We start from the raw sequence: 23,022 nt of genomic DNA, 5'->3' as shown, positions 1-23,022 counted from the left end.
ATGTCGTGCCGGCCAGCGGCACGAACACATGGAGTCCTGTATATAGTTAGTTTGTCGTAGCAAAATTAAATTACAGACGTACAAAGTTATAAAGAAATAGTGTAATACAAATTAGCTAGTCTTTTACATTTTCCCGCGCAAAACGTAATGCGCCATAGATGCACAATATTGCACCGCACAGAGCCGCACAGGCGCACATATAATGTAGGATGAAAACATGTTAAAAATGCTAATAATAATTTGCAATTTGTTAGAAGTTTACATTTATTTAAATTATAAAAATATCCTGATCAATTCACTTAGGTATAAGTACATCATAATATGCAAGCGGACACTAACTTCTGACACACAGGCGTTTTCTATACCTATCTTAAAAGTCAAGGAACTGAACAAAAAATGACAAATAAATAAATTATTATTAAAACAAATAATATTATATGTAAGCAGAAAAACGCATTATATTTACCCGTCGGTAAATGAGAATTATCATCAATAATGAGCGAGCTTTTGGTTGTACGCAAACAGATTTACAATGAAGAACCGAATAAAATCCACTGTTTGCTTTGATTAAAACCAAAGTTACCGCAATAATGAATTCACAGAGACTCGTCTCGGCTGCTTTTTGTTAAGATTGACGCGTATTGAGCAGCATGGTAACTTTTGACAGGATTGAATAAGAATGAAACTGAAATCGCGTGGAATAGATAATTAATAATTTTGTCATTGCCATTGGGGTTTTAATGACGTTTTCAAAGGTTTTTTCTTATATTATGCAGCTTCATCTTCTTTTACTTTTTTATAAATACACGAAAATATTTATAACCTGTGGACATCGAATCTGCAACTATTGACAGGAGAGTCCATCTAATATTACATATGTACTTAATATTTTATTTGTGTAGTATTTTTATTTATAATGCTGTTAAATTTTATTCTTCCATATTCAAGAATACTATTTGAGACTTATAGTTTGGTTTCTTATGTGATTGTGAAGTGATCGTTGTTTATTTTCTTCCTATTGGGAGTTAAAAACATCTGATGGTGACATAATTAAAATGGGACGGATGCATCAAGTGCAATTTAAAATATACTATTTTACTGATTGAATTTTCTTGTCGTATGTTTTCAATAGCCGGTGATCCGGATGTTGGAAGCTGCATGCTCAATCTCCAATATTGGGTTCCGTTCAAATCAGAAATTGATATCGCGAATTATACTAATACTAATCAAGCAAGGCTATGGTTTTGTTTAAGGTAACGATCGGCAATATGAAGGGTCGTATGCCCTCACAGCAGCATAAGAACTAACATACGAAATTGTGTCTGTCTATCTGTTTATTGATTTCACGACTAAACTCATATTGATACTTTAATATGACATAAATATAGACATATAGAGAATATCTTTTTTTTTTGAAAAAAAAAATCACGAATAACATTACACATGTAAATAATGGTATATATCATGAAATTAGCGTAAGTGTAGTCAAATACTAACTTCTATTGAAGTTAGAAAAATGGTACAAAATGTAATAATTTTAATAGTAATAATTTCTACTTTGCCGTTTATTTCAATGAAGCTTCGTATGTACGGAACCCTAAATTTAGGATAAGATTGAATGGAATACCTATTCCAAATTCAAAAGCCATTAAAGCCAGAACAATAACAAAATTTAGGGAATACCAAGTAATGTTTTCATTTATATAATTATACAACCTTATTTCCACTTACAATATTGTTTCTACATTCACATTTTTGTTGGTTTCTTTCTAAATCTTTCATTCTAGTACACGTTGTAGTTAAAAAAGTTGTAGGAATAGCAAGTAATGTTTAAATTTATATAATTTTAGAATCTTCTTTCCTGTCCTAACATTGTCTGTACAATCGCATTTTTATTAATTTTTTGTTAAAACTTTATTTCTGGGGCTGGTTGTAGTTAACAAAATTTTGGGAATACCAAGTCATGTTTTCTTTTATATAGATATAGAACCTTCTTTACTCTTACAACATTGTCTTTACTCTCACATTTCGATTGGTATTTTCCTAAATCTTTAATTCTAGGCCAGGTCTTTGGTGAAACATCGTTAAGTTGTTGGTTCTAACTTTTTATGAAGTTAAAACTCCTTCTTAACAATTCTTCTCGTATTTTTGAATGCGCGTTAATTTAAATTAATTAAAGAATCTTTGTCCATATATCTATTATTTTTATACGACATTATAACTGTACCTACCTTATTTAAATTTGACAAGAAGATATATTTTATGAATAAGACGAACAGAACACTTTTTTATAAAATAAAAAAAGAGTAAACGATAGTAAGTAATCAAAGTAATCAATTGAAATATTTGGAACAACAATATCATGAACAAAATGTACATATATTTTTGTTTCAAATGAGACCTAATATTTAAAATAGTGTGACTGAAATTATGATAACAAAGGAACCCACAGATATTGACGGTTCGCTCAGTATTACTCTCGAAATACTAGTTAATTTGAAATACATTATAGATTCGGTACTGAGCCGGTAAATTGTACGATTAAAGCGGGTAGCTACGATACAAATATGTTGAAACATTGTCCGATTGTGGATTTAGCTTGCTAGTGTTCATACACTCGTTAACCCAACTGAATTATTTCATACCAGTTCATTAGATACAATACACATTGGTATTGGGGAAATAACATAGATATATATAGATTGTACATCTGCATTGCTATCTCTGATCTATCAGTTGCTGTATTTACCTAATACCTAAAATATAATGCAGGTGTTTCATTTTTTTTTTAATTTCAATCAAGTTCTCATTTTGTATAATTTTATTATAATTTGTATAATTCTAATTTAGTACATTTTTTTCTCAATCCATAGATTTCGTTGCAGTATTATTTGTATTTAAAAACAGAAAATGTTTATCCTACTAAAATCTACTTCTATATATTCATAATATTTAACAGTTTTTAACGCGAATCCACGATTTGTGTTAAGAGCTGTGCTCTTGGCGGTGGTGCTCTCGCCACCTTCCACGATCTACTATCAGTCCTTTTAGCTGTTGATACGACACAACTCTACCTTTTTCTTTAACTTGCTTGATATAGCTGTGCCTTGGTCTTCCCCTTCCTCTAAAGCATATTTAATTTTTTCTCTTCTAAGCTTCTAATTTTGTGATTGTCTGGCAACTCTCAATAGACTCGTAATACCTCGTGTTACGAATTCTCATTTCATGTACCTATTACTAAAATATTCAAAATAGGCATATAAGTATCAAACAAAGTACTAAGCTTAGTATACATATTTTCTTGCTGTAACGAATATAAATTTTAGTGCAAACTCCACCCGGCTAAATAACGTTTAATGTGACAGAAATACGACGATCAAATGAAAGTTTATATTATACCAAAGTAAGGTTCAATCTGTATCCGATAACAAATTCAGTAAATATTCATTTACTTTATCGTACGAATTCTATTGAAATAAGTGAATTGGCAATAAATTCAACAATTTGCATCTAATTTAATAATTATGAATTTGGTTAATACACAATTTAATTGCAATAAAAGAATTTGAACTATGTTTTTTAATGATTTCTGACAAAATATTGGAAGAAATTAACTTGTATTAGACTAACATCAACAATTTTAGCTAGAGGATGCTAAATGAGTAGTCTAAAAATGTAGTAGTAAGTATGCTATTAACTAGGACTTCTGTACTTTTGTAGTTTGTACTCGTAGTTCATGTTATTCATTCGAGTTTTAGTAAAATTTATAAATCTCCCTTCTATAAAATCTTAACAAAAGTAATACAAAGTGAAAATAGTTCATTAAATTCATCAATAAATAAAAACTTACAAAATAAAATCTATATATAATTTATATATAATTAAAAGAAACGAATAAAATACCAACCACATGACATAAATAATCAAAACAAAAAGTTACTTTATGCACAGAGCAATCACAGACAAGAGCAGATACGACTACCTATATCAATTTCAGTTGCAGCTACATCCGTTCACTTTAATCTAATTTAGCTGGTATAATGCCATTACTAATCTGTGAGAAGTTCCTAGTCAAATAACAAGTAGCTAATTGTAATATGCATTTGTATGGGAATGCACTGCTCACCCGTCGTGTTGAGTTACACTACAGAGAACATAATCGAATAAGTCACAGGGAACGAGAAAGTTCTATGGAATTGTAGTTTCGCGCAATATAATTATGTTAAAGAGACGAATCCTACATTCGTCTTTTGTAACCAGAGACGTGAATATATTTGTTAGGTTCGGGTAAATTAATTGGTTAAGGTATCGATTTTCTATAATTTCAGTCTTAATGTAGCTTTATCCTACAGCGCAGCCCATATGGAATGTAGTCAGTATTTCTCTGTAAGGAAAGTAGAAGTTTTCTATAAAAGGAATTAAGAACAAAACACATATCAATAAATTAACCTTTCATCTTTAAAGTATTCATGTAAAAATAAAAATAATAGAAGTATTAATTTAATAATCCGGTATAACTACAACTTACGATTTACAATATACATATATCTACATAAAAGAAATAAAAATAAAAAAAAAATATTAAATTATAATTTTGTGATACAGTCTTTTGAGAAGTCAAAGAGCTTTTGGCCTAAACGGTTTGTAAGTACTGATACTAAGTATTAATAAGTAGTACATATAGCCACGACGCACGTCTGCTCACCGTACGAATTTGTGAATTTGTGCCGCTTTTCGTTTGCGCGGGAAATGAAGTAGACTTTACTGCAGATATACTGTCTGGTTACATTTTTTATTGTTAATTATACTACTTGAATCTTTTCTATTTACACTGTGTTATCGTAGAAACTGTTATCTGTATAATTGTATAAACGAAAAGGAAAACCACCATTTATTAAATGATTATTGCTAATTCTTTACTAAACCAAGTAATAAAACAGATTTGTCTGTTTAGGACAATGTAATCTGTGGCTGATAGACGTTATTGTTCTTTGTTATTTCTATTAAATACTCTAGACTTCGTAGAACTATTAAGAATTTCATTTATGTTTGACTGTACCTACAGATAACCTTTGATCATTTTTGTTTATTTATATTTCGCTTAACATTAAATAGCGTCCTGTATAATATAAATGCACTGCAAATTTCATTTTAATACAAAAAATGTGATCTAAAATCATACACAACGGTGCTAAATCTTAATTAAGCTGCCATTATATTTAATTTATTTTAGTTATAAACACACTTATTTAAAAGTATAAGATTCTTAATTCCATATTTTTAAAGATTTGAACTCTACAGCTAATAAGAAATCTGAAATATAGTGAAACGTGTTGTATGTTTTCTCAATATTTATTAAAAATTTACACGTTTGCGTATACCTAATGACTTTACCATCACGCTCGATATTGCAAAATCACATTGCGTAGATCCTTTCACCCAATAACTGAAACCAATATTAATACCACTTTCAATTTCAGTAGAATAAAATATACTACTCCAGTCTTTTGTCTCATGGCTATCAAGTATACAATGAATCTACTCTCAATGTAAAATATGAACAAAAGTAGATGTAAGCTATTTTGTCAAACATAAACGTGTGAAATAGTTTGTCGAATATAAAAACCGGGCCCTGTAATAAAACCCACGAATTTAGTGCTACGATCTGGAAGAAAATTTTCTTTTGCGCATCAACGAAAGCCAATATTTGAATCAGGCCCCGAACATGTAATAAATGTTTTGTAGTATGTATAAAAGCTTAAGACAACGCTTACAAAGAGACAAAGAGGTCCGGTACAATAGGGAAAATCTCTTGAACATAGATTTGGGTCGTTTTATGAGGGCTCGACTTGGCACTGTACATGGCATGCCGTGTGACCGTCTGATTGTGAAGAAAAAATCCGATCGCTAGCAAATCCTAAGAAGAATTTTTAAGGAAAATACGCCTGGCCGTCTCTCAAAGCAAAGAAATAGTATTCATACGTTAATTGTATAAAGAAAGATTGTTCGCCTGAAAGTTGAGATGGTACTCTTTCGAGTTCTACTAATAGTTCTTTGGTTATACATGGTGAAGCTGTAAAGGCCAGCTGAGGCAAACATCATTAGAGTAGTCAGAAAAAAAAAGAACATATAATATAAAAGTATAAATCACATTCGAGTATTTTTAAGTTATTCAAATTGTTAATTTTTCTTAACAGCAAGGAAGAAGATATGATTCATCAAGGTTAGGATTTATTAAAAATATTAATACATATATATATATATTGGTTTAAAAATTATAACATATACTTAAATCTTAAATTACCGACATAACCACAGAGATATTGTCGATACACAGCAGACCGGCGACAACGCAAGCAAACCACAACTCTACCACATCGTACATACTGTTTTAATTGTAACTCTTTTGTAGATACTGAACCCAATCGACAAGTTGATACAAACAGTTCCAGCATTTCAATCGGTAATCTGCTAATATTAGCTTTATTGTGGTATTAACAAATAAATCGCCGCAATCACATGCTGTTTGCGATGTTAATTAACTGAGTATAGTGTTGACTGTGGTTCGTTATTTCGACAATCATATAACGGAATGTAGTTTATTTAAACGAATACACGCAACGAATAATAAGTGAGCAATTGATTGTTCCATTATTACCTAAGAGTTTATTTGAATATAACTATTATTTTTATTAATCTGAATAGAAGACCGTTATAAACATGCTTTTCAAGGATAGTGTTGTCGTGACTCAATATCTAATGCTGGGAAGTGGAATAGAGAAGTATAATATTTCATTGTATAATATATAAATAAATTTAAACAAATCAGTCAGCGCCATTCAGTCGAAAGCAAACTAAAGCTTACTAAACAATATGTAGATCAGGTAAATAGATTTGTTTTAAGTACTTACATATTATATACATATATTACACTTAGAAAAGCAACAATACAAACTCATGAATACACATGTTTGTATTGTGTGGGAATCGATCCTAGAACCACTTGAAGTAAGGCGGTGTGTTACGAACTGTATGACCGCCGAGATCAACTCACTTTTCCATCGTAAGCGCCACAAAACACTCAAAACAAAAGCTTAAATCGCAATTTTAATAAAGTACCCCATTACAGGCGTTAACATAACAAATTATACCAAATTACAATCCGCACAAAGTTAAATAAACACGAAGAGTGAGCACATTTAAATGGTAATAAAATAACGTTTTCATTATTTACGCCGGCATCGTTTTTCTCTGATCCCACACAAAGGCTCGTAAATTGGGACGTGTGAAAAGCTGCTCTTATAAAAATAATGCGCCGCCCCAAACACGGATCCACTAATGTGCAACCCTTCCCAATAAAGGAAGTACGAACTTACTTTAACTACCTACCAGATATTTTATCTGTATTTTTATTATTCTTCTGCGAAAGGGATTTTATGAATGCTGATGAAATGGTCTTCCCGTCTGCGCTAATAGTATACATCACCAAATCCACATTAATAACAAAAACCCTGTCCCCCATTGAAAAGAGATATGTATTTATATGTACATTAATTATTTATATAATTGCTACTTTATATATTACTGTAGAATAGAATTCCATACTCTAAAATTTATTCATAAATTCTTGCTAGTCTAGCAACGGATCAGCTACTTGGTAAGTGTACCTTTATAAGACTAAAATGTATACTTAATTTATATAAATTATTTTTCTTTATTATTTGCCTTGTTTCTATTTTATATAATAATAGAATAGAATAGAAATAACCTTTATTCAAATAAACTTAATATACACTTTTGAATAGTCACATTTTTTTTATTCTAATCACTCATCACAAGAAGAAGATATGTAGATATAGAATATATATGTACATGTAGATAGTGTTAATAAATGAAATAGATATGAGGGTTGGTGTCTACATGGTCGCAGCCCCGGACAGATTGAAGTGTGTCAAAGCCTCAGAACATCATCAATTAATAGTGTATAAGGGAAAAGGAGAATACCTACAGTACCACACACATACTTAATATAATATTTTCGTGGAGAAGGCGAAAGAAAGAAGAAAAAAAGAATCTAAAACTAAACGCAAAAGAGCATGGATTTAATGGTCTATGGAAAGCAATAAAAAAATGGATAATGATATAGTAATTTACTTTGCAATTAAGGACAATTTAATCATTCATAATACATATATGTAGATAGTGTTAATAAATAAAATAGATAATGAAATCGTAATTTACTTTGTAATTAAGGAAAATTTAATCATTCACACTCCTTCCCTGTGATGTGTTTGTATTAAGTACCACTCTGTAAAGGCTTGTTTTCAAATAAATAAAGGGTTCGGGTACACGTGCTCTACCCTCCTTTAGCTCCTCAAAACACATATTGTTTAAACAGGATTTCTAAAATTAATCTCTATGCGTAGTGGCCATCTATCTTCAAGATACAATGGAAAAAATAAAAATTAAACCTTAAGAAGTAAACGATAGGGTTATTGTTTACGATAAGGTTATACTTATATACTTTTCCATATTTTACTAATGAAAAAATTATAATAATTAAAACTAAAGTTTGTTAAATTTTTAGAAACAGCCTGTCTATATCTGGTTGTTTAGTATGTATGTGGTATTATATCTTTTTACTTTACTATTTATTAATCCAATTATATCAATTATTAATACTTTAAAATTACTTAACATCACAACTATACCTATGTCTCTAAAAAAACTGTTATTTTACAATAAAATTCAGAGACATGGATAAAGATTAAAGATTCTATTGCTAAACGGATTAAGTACAACATTCCCATATAAAAATATGTATGTATATATACCTAACCTCGAGCCGAAATTGCAATAGTAAATACTAAGAGTAGTGATTATCAACCTCAGCTTCCGAACCTCTACAGTTTGATTGTACTTACACAGCAAAATTAAGGCTACTAGTAGCAGCGTCTGCAAAATAATTGATAGTTTTTGAATCTTTATTATTGGTTAGTTTTTTTGTAGGTATTTTAATAATTTTCAGTCACTTAAAATTAATATTCAATTCAAAATATCGTTACTCGTGTATGTCTATTACATATGATATGTTAGATCTATCATCAGTTAGCAATGATTTCGAAATGAGAAGAACTGACGAGAAACTCAGATCGTTCAAATAAATGTTATACATGTTTAAAATAATACAGATTCATTATAAATTCAAATTTGGGAGAATAGAGTGACCATATATTCAATTACTTTCAAAATATTTGAAATTGTGTATCTACTCATTTATACTGTACTGAGTTACTTAGCACCATTAGTATAATGTACCTTGTTCTATCATATTTGTTATGGTATCCACTATTTTTGTTTACCTTTTTTAAGTAACTTAATGGTAAATAAACTGACACTCCACCTGAAGAAAAGAAGTAAACAGAGCTGCGGTGATAAAAAGTTGAAATATAGTAATGAAGCGGATATTATCGAACATCTATTTAGACGGTTACAAACAATCATACTCATGAATACTAATGATTGCACCATGCAAGGACTCGAAACCGCGATCATCGGAAGTAAAGTAAGTGGTGTGGTAAACCGCTTACCCACCGAGGCCATCAAATTATGGAACTTTCAACTCAAACACGTTTGTCCTGTAAAAGGACAAACTGCTTGACGACTGATACAGTATAGAAGTACATATAGAAGACTTTCTGCAACGTCTACATTGGTAAAATATGTAGGTGTTTCTAATGCAAAAAAATAACTATAATAATTTGATTCTCATCTTTTTTTTTGTTGACTGTACTAGTAGGGTTCCAACTGTTGTGCATTTATCGTTGTGACTCACAGCCCCCAGGGCACGGGCCGGTTGCGGCGACAGCCAATTAATGATTGGTTTGATTGCCACCGCAGTACCTACTACCGTATTTATTATCTGTTTGTACAAGCTAAAACGCTGCCCTCGGGCACCGGGAACTAATGAAAGTCGATAAGGTTTAAAGGACATATCTATAGTATCAGACGAGACTTTTTTGTGAGTCTGCATTTGAAATGTGTTCATTTGTATCACTATCGCAGTTCTAGTTTGGATTCAATGTTTTATATGGATACTTTATCTTTATTTTATTATTATAAATATGTTTAATTTATTTTTCAAATGTGGAAATTACATCTAGAAATGCGAATAATAGTTTGATTATTTACCATGCTTTCACACCCTAATGTCTTACCCAATCATTTAAAAAGACTTATTTTATTTGAGACGGAGAATATCATAGGTTAATTTTAATTAGTCACATAGACTAATTAAAATTAAATATTAGTCAAACATTTGATAACGAACTAGGATATCTGTTTTCAGTATTAATATTTATTAATATCGCGAAAGCAAACAAAAATTAAGTGTAAATGATAACAATAATAATTTGATTCTATAAAACTCTAACTACTTATTTTTAGTATAAAAAAGATTCATTTAAACTTGATGTAATATAGTTGTAAATTGGAAAACACGATTTTAAACACTTGTTTGCAGTTCAAATTACCCTCGACAGGACACAATTTTCTTATTAATTTAGTTAACTGAAAGTATCTAGTTGAAGTGTTTTATAAATAGCGAGCCATGCTTGAGTGAGTTCGATAGTTTTACAAATATTTGCGGCGAAGATTTACCCCGAGAGTCTTTTAAGAGAGTCACCGGGAAACTTTATAATAATACGGTCGTAACAGATTTATATCTACGAATGGTCGCCCAGTGGTCGAAGCTCGGTCATAATTAATTTAAATTATAAGTTTTAACATTAAAATATATTTATTATGGTTGTGTTTAACATTCAGTAAGACTATAGGCAATCTATGAATAAATATCTATTCTCAAATTGACCAAAGACTTTAGGAATAAACAAAAGAGTATGTATGCGTGTGTGTGTCAAATACATGACAACGTGTATAATCTTTTTATTATTGATTTATTTGTATATATTTTTAATGCATAATTAAAAAAAATATAGCATTCTGCACTCCTCCATCTGCCCAAATATGAATAAAAAGGGGTACAAAGTTTTTCCTTCACGAGTTAGTATATGGATTTGAATGATATTTTTTAAGGTCTAAAGAAGTTTAAAAAAATTTACATTCCACCTGTTGGTAACTGGCAACCGTCGTTATATAAATGCACAGCATTATGAACATCACGTTATCACGTGACGTTCATGGTGCTATATAAATTCTGAATACATTGTTCACTGCCATATCTCACCTTTCTACTGAAACAGCTTACAAAGCAAGCTGCCAGGAGGACTTTGTACATAGTCTACCTAAATTACACACATAATACTAAACTATCATATTCAATACATTTCAAATGAGAAACGTTAGCAATTACATTACCACATAATCAAGTCACTGGTTTCGTACTACTGAATCTGTGGAATATTCCTTTGATGGAGGCATTAAATAGAAATAGTTATCTATTTATTATCAGTTATCAGTTAATTATTTTTCATTTATTCGACATGTACTATATTCTTTTCAGTATTTTTATTTAACGCTAATCAGTTGTTGTGTTCATACAATATTATAAAACATGTGAAGGTTTGTTGGAAAAAAGTAACTCGAGAATTTTGTCTATTTTTATCGATTGAATGCAGATTCTACCGATAGATGCAGATATGTCGGTAGAAAAAACTCTACAAAAGTACTTAAGTATATTTATTTAAATATAGATTACTTCTATTCTATTTTAAGTCTCACTAAGTAAACTTTACTCGACTGTGTAAATACTAAAACATTTCTAAAACAACACGCCGAAATGCTGTACAATAAAAGTTTACAGGATATAATTAATCTTGTACAAACCTAAAGATTAACGCTGATCACGTGTCACGAGTCAGAAACACTTGGGGAGAATTAAAACTTGTTAATTTGAATCAAAATGTTGTTACCGCACCCCACTTGTGCAACAACTTATGTACAGTAAGAGTTGAAAATGTTCGAGTTAAGGCTAAACGCTGGGAACAAAACTGGTAGCCTGATTATATTATCTGCATTGAGCTATATGTATTATGATTTTCTTTTAAGGAATTGAAATGGCATCTGATGCTCCACCTAATGATGAGTGGTAGCTGTCGCCTATGGTGTCATATTTTGTACGTTTTTCTGTTAGTATTAGGTGATCATTGTTTGTTTTAATTCTTTATACGCTCGTACTTATAGCTAATATATATGTAGTATGTTGTAGCTATATTATATTTACTCATTGTCATATACCTTGATATATTTATATATGTATATATACTAGGGTAGCATACGTACGTACCCCCAAATTTTATATCAATGCAAAACAAGCTATATGACTACTGAAATAGGTGAAACCACGCAGACAACTTTTTACAAAATAGACGTCAGTGAAAACTTTAATTCCGTGTGGTTTTATCGATTGCCAATTAATTCGTGATTAATCATATGTAATAATATAAATATGATATTATGTTTGTTTGCTTCTTAGCTTTCCACAACTAAATGGCTTAATAAATTACAACGAAATTTTATGACCTACAACAAACGTTAAACAATTTATCTATGTATATTAAATTTCAAAATCCCTTTCTCCGTTTAGTGAAAAGGTAGAAAATAAACAGACACACTTTCGAATTCATATTAGTATGGAAGTATGGATACTGCTTCCTACTTATTGTGTAAGGTTGGTTTAAAAGTCGTAACACAAAGCTGCACGAGTATGTATAAACAGATGCTTTGAGAGAGGAACAAAGCCTGGTCACTCGGCGCACTCAAACACTAGTAATGGAGACGGAATAACAATGAACATTGCCCCTACCGCTGTAATTAATAGGTACAACCTACTTACAACACCTTAGATGATTCTATTTACGATAAATAATCGATATTTACGAATATAGGTACTCTTTTATTTTATGTAATTAGAGTGGTGTAAAAAAGGTGATGATTGATGAACAGTATGGATATCACGTGATGATGTAATGAACGTGTTCATCACATAGTATCATCCGTGATATCCCATACGTATTACCATTGCGAAGGATTTAAATTCAACAGTCATTTATTCATGTAAGACATTTTAGGCGCATATGTACGGTTATTATTATATTTTTACTATCGTCAAGTTCAGTATACATATTTAATTAAGAAGAACTGGCAAGAAACTGAATTTAATTTCTTATTAAAGATGTTCGGATTTTAGACGTCATGTTTCTGTAAAGTGAATATGAATGCCATATCTCTCTTGAACCGAAACACGGGTTACAAAACAAGTTGTAATATCAGCAGGTAAAATTAGGACTTTGACAAAGTCTACTTAGGTCTCGATGATTAATAATACTAATATTTTAAAGTGTGACTATCTGTCTGCTTGTTTGTTACCTTTTCACGACTAAAGGACTGAACGTATTTTAATCCAATTTAACGTGAAAACATATTGTATCACAAGAATGGGTATATGCTATTTTTTTACCAGAAAATAGTCTGGGAGATGGTGAAGTAGGAAATAAAGCCATAGAAGTGAATATGAAGATTGGGTAAGAGAAAAATATGTATATTTTCGTCTAAAATTAAAAAAGCGAGTTCATATTTTCATTGCTCAGAATACGGATAAGTAGTAGGGGCGCATCGAAGTTGTGTACCTATGTACATATTTGAGAATATACCTATGTTGTAACTAACTTCTATACCTGTCAATAACTTTACATTTATCTATAGGAATTATTACATAACTTTTAACTAAATGAAATGTCCGTATTTGTTTCTTAACTTTTTTCTTTGGCTCAATTGATTCTACTTTAAAACTTTGGCGCCTACTATTATTACTCGTATTCTATTGTATTAAAACACGGTACGTAACATACATGAAAGCGTAGTCATATTGTTTAATAATCTGGAATGGCAAATTTGCCATTTCAGATTAGTAAACGCATTCATCTAATTAGATGACTGGTATTTACTGGTACTATATACAGGAAGAGCATCACGGATGTCACGTTATCATACCCGTAGTATTCATAGGTACTCTATGAATTTCTCGTTGACTTTGGGAACCTTCGCCCCTTTGTAGTTGGTTAAAACTCAATCGTTAATTAATGTTTACCACAAAGCTAATAATCACGTTCCAGCAATTCACAGTACTAGGTATTGTTTGCTAGAACAGCATGCCCCAAACGCAATTAGCGAATGATTAATTACATTATTTCACCACATTCACTCGCTTCCCAATTGGAATGCATGTTCACTGATACGGATTGATAGACTTAGCATCAGATATAGCTGAATCTTATAATCTTAAAATGGAAAAAAATGTGTTTATATTACAATGAGTAAACAAGCTTGCGAGTGCCACATGCTGATCACCTGATAGTAATTGATATCGGCACCCAACAACAGGGGAATTATAAATGAATAAATAAATAATATATAATACAACCAGACCGATACAAACAGTCATACTCATGAATACAAACGTTCGCATGCTTGCACCGTGCGAGGAATCGAACCCGCGACCATCGCAAATAATAGCGGTGTGCTAAACCGCTTCACTGCCGAACCCTTTTACAAGTGGGTTTCCTACAGTCCTTAGGAAGAATGTGACCAGGTAAAGAGACAAGGTCTAGGAGTATGAAGAAACAGGATAGACCCCTACTTATGAAATGATGTTCAACAGTATATTAAACAAAAAGCATTACTGTTTTAGGCAGTCGGGTACAAACCTACTGACAATAGGAATTCTTACTTGGGCTTTGGACTTATTAAAGTATGAACTTTGTTTCAAAAGTTTTTATGGGTTTATGTTGGGCATTTTCTACGCTTCTAATTTTTGTTTCTGTTTCGGTAAGTATAATAAACTTTGGATATTTATGTCTTTACCTAATATTATAAAGTAATCCTTTAAATAGAAATATGTATACACTGTGCTTTAATAGAGTTCATAAAATTATGAAATCAATACATAATCGAAAAAAATTAAAAGACAAGCGAAGCACTGGGCTTTATAGATCTACTCACGGTTTAGGACTTCAAAAAAATAATAAAAAGTAGAGTGCTCGTGTGACAACTGATACGAGTATATATTTTTAGATTCATTTTTTAAATATACATAATATACAAAGAAAACACCCACGCCAATAATAACAATCACACTCTTGAATAGAAATGTTTGCACCGTGCGAGGAATCGAACCCGTGACCTTCTGAAGTAATGCTCTGTACTTCGGCAGCTACACGAAAAAAAAAAATATATATCTATAATATGTTTTTTTAGCGTAAAAATAAAACGATACAGTCAATAATAGTTCTGTTAACAACTATTGACATGGTAAACCGTTAATATGTCCACATCTCGCTGGGTATACCTATTTGAATCCACACAGAACAGTTTTGGAAAATTCTGTGTTTGAATCAAACGTCGAAAGGACTCACTCTACCACTGTCTCATGAATTAATTTCTTCTAGCCTTAAAATTAAAATAGCATTATATAAAACTGTCAAAAATAAAACAGTATTACTTACGGCCAGAGCAATTGTACGGACAGAGATTGGTGGAAACAAATGGCGCGCATCTAATGAGAGCAGCCCAATTTTCCGCTACATGTAAAAGCCGGATAACTCAACAGACACCCTTTCTGTGGTTTACCCTTTTTTGTACCACTCTCACATTTACCTTGCTAAATAAATGTAACGGTTTAAAATATTGTTATAACTGCTGACAATAATATAAGAAGAATAATCTGAAGTAGACTTATAAAGTCATTTACATAGTCATGTGCCTCATTCTGCCAAGTAGCTTGTTGTGTAAAATTTTTATACAAGTGACATACGACGTGAAATCACAGTTTACGTACTTCCAATATAGTTATACCATATTTGTGCTCAGCATCAGGGCTGGTTCTAGTCTGGTGCTGTTCATGTATGTAGGCGATGGTTGGCCACTTTTTATCAGGGCGTCAGTTCTTTTACCTACGTATTTAAGTACATAAACAACACTTGTTTGCACAATCCTTTATCGTTTTTACTCGTTTAACGCGGCGCGGCGTCGGAGTCGCACCGCTATGTGTGAAGACTTGGTAATTTATTTACTTGTGGTATACTGGAAACTTTTTGAACCACACGACCGCACTGGCAACATTCCATGTTTCTAAGGTTTATCTACTGCAGTGATTTTAAGGCAATAGGAAGAAATTTGGCACGTAGTTTTATGTTTGAGTTTAGGGAATTTTTGTTAATGAAATAAGAAGCCTAAAACGGAATTCTTTTTTTAATTTTATATATTTATAAAATAGCTTAGGGATAAAAAATGCGTAAACTGCGCTGACAATGCTGAACTGAATTATATTTTATTATTTATTTATTATAATGAATGACAATGGAATAGTGCACCAGTCTGTGCTAAGGGATATGCTGGCGGGGCAGCAGTGGAGGTTCATAAGATGAGAATGAAGTGAATTCAGTTAACCCCTCGTGGTATTTTCACAAAGGAATTTAACATGAAGTATTCCAGGGGTAACCGCGAGGTGGAGGTCCACCTGATATGGTACATTGATAGCAATGGCGTTATTAATCGACATTACTAATACCCCGAACTAAAGTGTAATGCAGAACTGGAGAATACACACGAAGTTTAATACCATCATTTACATATGACGGTATTTAACATCAGATTTTTTTCTGAGAATATGGAAATACTCTCAGAATATTTTCCGAGATAGAGGAGGATTACCTATAGGGTAAATAAGATGTATCAACAAACATCATTCACACATATACATAAACATTCGCCAACGTCGCCCCGTAGAGATGAGTCGGTAATCAATCTAGAGAACCATTACAAACGCATGTTATATTGATACTAATTCTGTAAATAGGTACTTAAAAATTGTAATTTAAATATCAAATGAATTAATAGGAGTTTAGAAGTAATTCTTGATGAGATTCCTCGTTTAAAATTAAAAATACCAAACCCAACATATTTTTATACTCATAAAAGTTTGTTAAATTATAATTAACTATAATTACTACTTGTACCTCAGCTGCTGTGGTTATGCGAATTGGAGTATAAAAATATTTTCGGTGTTATTGTTTTTTTACTACCTGTCCGTATATAATAATAATATCTCACAACTCATATAGTGCCATCTAGTCCAAAGCTAATCAGAAATTGTGTTATGGATGTTAGACAACTGATATAAATATATAGTTTTAAATACATACATAATCTACATACAAAATATCCAGACCGATACAAAGAATCATAGTCTAGAATACAAAGGAATATCGTGCGAGGAATCGAACCTGCGACCATTAACAGTGAGGCGGTGTGTTCAACCGCTACACCACCGAGGCCGTCAAGAGTATCGAGCAAAACTCATGAATGTAAGAGAGAATGAGATTTAACTACATTACTGCCTATCGCTATTATAATATATATTGGGAAGACAGTCAAAACCGGCGAGGCGTGAATGTACTGTCGAAAAATATTTTTCTACATTCCATAAAAAATAATCTTAATACAATGACAATTATTGAAATACCTGGCTGGTAGTATAATATTTTGACAGAGAGGATTACTGTAATTGTTTCGTTATTTATTTAAAATAAGCTCGGCTAGGGTAGTGGATTTATATGCCGTGAATTGAGGAAATCGTCAGTTCATCATTAATGCCTCTCCTCAAGATTACAATTTGAGGTCAATGGTAACCAGAATGAAATAATAATAATATTATCTTTTTTGATAAGGACAATAGTAGACAGGTATTAAGCAACACGCAAGTTTTTTGCTCGTTATTATTGTGATGAGTCTGCTTTCCGAATTGAAAAAATACCATTCATTCGGAATTCATCTCATTCGTTCTAATTTTTGGGTTAGATGGCGATATTTGCTTCATCGGAGAGTCAGTCAGAAATATATATTACCATACAAAGTTTTTTTTAGTGTCGCTAGATTTGAACTAACGTCTTTGATGTAATGTAAACAACTAGTCCACGATGGTCTCTAGAAACTCTAGCATAAGAATTTTTAAAGTAAATAATAATAATAATAATATTTCAGGATAATTCACACAGCGCCATCTAGTCCCAAGCTAAGCAGGGCTTGTGTTATGGGTACTAGACAACTGATATAAATACATGGATACATTTCGTTGGTAAATAAATACATATTATACATAGAAAACACCCAGACCGATACCAACAATCATACTCATGAATACAAATGTTTGTACCGTGCGAGGAATCGAAATATAACTATGACACTAAAAAAACTTTGTGTGGTAATAATAGATAAATATTGTAATTTATGAGTTTATATTACAAACAAACTCATAAAATCGAATATTTTCTACTTGAACACTGTAAAAAGTAGGTACTCATACTGTGATTCTGTTAATAAACCAACATCTATAAAGATACATACAATTTAAATAAACGGCCGCCAATGATAAAAAGTGTCATACAGAAAATTGTTTCATGCATATCAACGAAGCAATTTCCACATGTCAATGTTTTCAATTCGGGAATTTAAATAATTTTAAACCAGACGGTCTATTACAATACTGTTGAGGTGCTCGGCTTTTGTCAAAATGTTAAAAGTTTATTTGGATGTTTAACCATACATCCAATAAAAAATTTAGCAAATAAAGTTATATATAAGTATAATAATAATAATAAAAATAGTCATGCTATGTAATATTATGTTATCATGCTTAAATACCTACTTCTTTGTAAATATATTCATATTTTAAAAAATCCAGTTTTACAAATCAATTGAGCGTCTTCAAAATTTCTGCATCAGGTTTATATTTGGACTACGCAAATATGACCACGTTTCACATTATCGTTCACAGCTCACAGAAAAATAAGCAAAAAAATCCACGACCACAGAAAAGTGAGGCATTGTAGTAACCGCTCAAACAGCGACGTCATCATTCCGGTATCCATATCTATACCTACTAATGTTAAGAGCTAAAGTTAGTGATATTGAGATATACCTATATATAATGTTAAGAGATAAAGTTAGTGAGATTGGTTCAGTAGATTTAGAGTAACCCCTACAGGGTTACTCTAGATCTACTGAACCAATCTTGAAAATTCTTTTAAAAATCCACGCTGTTTGTGAGTGTATAGTATATATAACATCCCAGCTACGATCGATACGAGCAGAGCTGCAATTAAAAATGTTGCAAAAACGGGTAAAATGTGACGCAGATGAAGTTGTGCTTATCAACTAGTCATCTAATAAATGCTTTGCTTAATTGCGCAATATAATCAAATGTATCTGTAATACAGCCATCTTTTCATATAATAATACAAAATGAATACACCTATAAATTTTCTCAACCAAGCTCCGGTTACTTCCCTATTAAAATCAAGCCGAGAATAACTGATTGGAAGCGTTTTGTTTGCATATCTGATGCCTCGTTCATCACGCCGTTTCTTAGAGGGCGGTTCTTTTGATTAAATTTTTATTATGTTTTCGGTGATCTATCACCTGGAGTTTGAGATTTGAGAATAAATTTATCATTTCTTTATCGCCTCACAATATCGCTATTGGCCTGTCAATGTTTTTGATAATTGAAATTAGATAGGTTTCGAGATTGATAGCCGACATGCACCTTTTTTATATAAAAAAAGGTCCATACGGACCATCTGATGGTAAACGGTTACCGTAGCCTATAAAAGCCTAAAACACCAATTACATGTAGCCGATACTTAAGATACTTTAATATTGGTATATTAAGGTTATAAAAAGTATACCTATACTTTTTATATATGTAGTTTCCACAAACAATTGTGTATATAGTTTCCACAATGGTTTGTGGAAATATAGTTTATACTTACTAATTACGTATATAGTATAAGTGGAATAAGAAAATTAATAATATTTTTTCTGTGAATTAGACACTGAAAAAAAACTATTAGGTTATTATATTGCCTATAAATTATGCCTATGTAGATCCCCCTGCGCTAACAGTGTATAATGATGAGGTATCAATACTCGAACATTTTAGTACATGCCTAACTTTTCCTGTTTCATTGAACTTTAGCGCAAATTGTATCGTCAGATGTGTCCCTATCCCTACTTCCCCTCAATTTAATGCACATCCATTTAATTAAGAACGTTCATTTTGCTCTATCTCGAAAAGTTGCACCTGTGACAAGCAGTGAGGCATTGTTTCACGTTATGATGTGTAGGTACAACTTCGCTGTGTAAAACTTTTTAAATAGCACATTTTTAAACGCTGAAATATGAATTCGAAATACGAATGTTATGTGGAAATTTATTTTTTACTGGGTTCAAACAAGATACAATCCGATACACAGCTTATATATTGCTTTTCAGGGTATGTTACGGTTGAAGGGGCTATAAGACAGTGAATTTAAGGGATAAGAGAATATGTATGAGTGCTAAAAAAATGTTCCGCACGCATAGCGACGTATCGGGTACCCTATAAGCATCTATAGCTAGAAGAACAAAGCGCTCAGTAAAATTTATAAGGGGGGCAGTAACAATTCATGAAATCTGAACGCAAGTGCCTCTGATGCCCGAGAATTAATGAAGCACGCAAAAAGGTCCGGGATGAATGCCACTGGCAAATTAACTTGTAAACTAATTTCGCGAACATTCGCCTTGGGAAGCCGTAAATATTTGTTAATTGTATAAATGGAGATGTATATCTGCTTTAAAGAATAAATAAAGTAGATTCACTTAAATTCTATTTAGTTCGCATTGTTTAAGGTACAGAATAAACAAAGTACAAGAGAAAAACTCAAAGGTGAAATAAAATTTACGAATAAAATTTGATGTTTCATTTTTTCTTTGAGTTACGCTGGTACTTATAATAAATAAGTATATTCCGACTTTTAAGAAAGTTTACTCCGCTAAAATAGGCCTGGACTATGGCCTACGCCTACGGTCTTAAAACGTTGACTATAGATACCTATTATTTTATTATTGAAGACTAATGACTATTAATATAAAATTAAACATTTTATATAATACCAGAACCAAAAAAAAAAACTAATAAATTGTAGCTGAGAACCATCTCGAACACGTTAACTTTCACAGAAAAAACGTATCATAATCGGTCAATTCGTTTAGAAGCTATGATTCCACATACAGACACAAACCTATACCTTTCTTTTTTCGGTGATTAAAGATTGTAAATTCTGAATATTAGTAAGAACAATTTTTTTTACCAAGTTCACACAAGCTTAAAACGTATCACAATAAATGGTTCTGACACCGATCTCAGTTAGGTATTGTCTAATCCGCTTATGGACTCATGCACTTTAGGACGGACATAGTCAGATGCATTTAGGCATCGTCACGAATCTAGGTATATAGGCTGTTAATGGGTATGATACACCCACCTGCGCTAACGGTATATACTATCGGGTCACTAAAGAAAGATGATTGGTATGGAAGGATGAAGTTAGGCCTGCAGCTCACCGTGCCAAATTCATTAGAAATTAACCAAGATTATTTCCAGGATACGTGGCATGGCACATTAGGAATGGGGTCACAAAACCCAATTATTAACAATCCCCACGCAGCGGGTAATTATTGAAAACATTTCCTAACTAATACATTCCAATATTGTTTGATGTCTTAGTTATTATCTGAGATTAGGTAACCGGCAAGAAAAATTACCACAATATCTAATTGACGGGGGGAAGTAAATTGTCAGTTATGTGGATTAATAACCCCATTGTAATGTATTAACTCGGATAGACCTCCATTGTAATAAATTCATGGTGAATTTGTCACGATGGTCTCACTGACCTGACTTCATACTCATCTTATCATCCTCCACTGCTGCCCCGCCAGCGTATACCGTTAGAGAAGGCGAGGGCACCATTTCATTGTCATTCCTTAAAAAAATATCAAATTGTCTGTGCATACACGTTCCGGGTTCCATTCTTGATGAAACCAATTAAACATTGCGTATATAAAAATACATTTCTCATGTCATTTTATACCGGATGTCTTTATGATGCGAAAAAAATTGGCATAATACCTCATGTACCTAACATGAGGGTGTTTCGACTAATAAGGATTGTGCCTATACTTGTAATATTTCTGTCAATACCCAGCAAGTTTTCATTTGTTTACGTCTCCACATAGTAGTTTAACTCCAGTGTAAAGGGATATGCATTGTGAGTGTTCGCGTTTTTAATAAGTCACATGGCTTATTGGCACAGGATCAAATAAACTTGTTAAATTAGTACAAATATTCCACCTGTATACTCACTACAGTATACTATAGGCAACGATAAATTAAATAGCGTTACCTAATCACATCATATATAACGCTACATTGGTGGGAGGATAACACATACGCTACAGTATTAAAAAAATAGATAATGGGCTGTTGGCAAGAATTGAAAAAGAGTATTATTGAGTTCAGTAGTCTTGACAGTGAACTGCCGAAATAAAACAATTCATTACATTTATTATTATATTATTCAAGTAAATGATGTAAGAAAATCAATAATACAGATTATATTAATACAACAACAATTTTTTGTAGTATGTACTGAATTAAAACAACTTGTAATCTTGTGCTCAAGATAAAACATACTTTTTGTTATAAAATTAGAAGTTATAAGAAAAATAGCTTACAGTTTTCTATTAAACTTAATAGAATAAAAAAAACAATTCTAATTTTAAATATGGAACGAGGTCCATTTTTAATTACACTATTTTAATATTAGAAGGCCGTAATAGTCATACATATACCTCTATGTTGTATATTCTTGGCATTAAGAATTTAATTCTTGAATTAAGGGAATTAAACAATATTTATTATATAGAAACATTATTAGTCATTAAATACTGGGAAACAAAACACTACATAAAATAAATAAAAAAATAGTCGTAATTACAACAACATTAAAAAATACTTAATGCAATATAAAACATAGAAAGAAAATTGAGAATCATAATATTCATATTTCACACGCAACGTACATAATAGCTTGATTAAATCTGTCAAATTTTCGCCGAGAAGAAATT

This window comes from Achroia grisella, unplaced genomic scaffold (assembly GCF_030625045.1).
Source record: "Achroia grisella isolate CSIRO2021 unplaced genomic scaffold, CSIRO_AGI_Agris_v1 utg452, whole genome shotgun sequence".
NCBI lineage: Eukaryota > Metazoa > Arthropoda > Insecta > Lepidoptera > Pyralidae > Achroia > Achroia grisella.
This window is presented reverse-complemented; position numbering follows the sequence as displayed.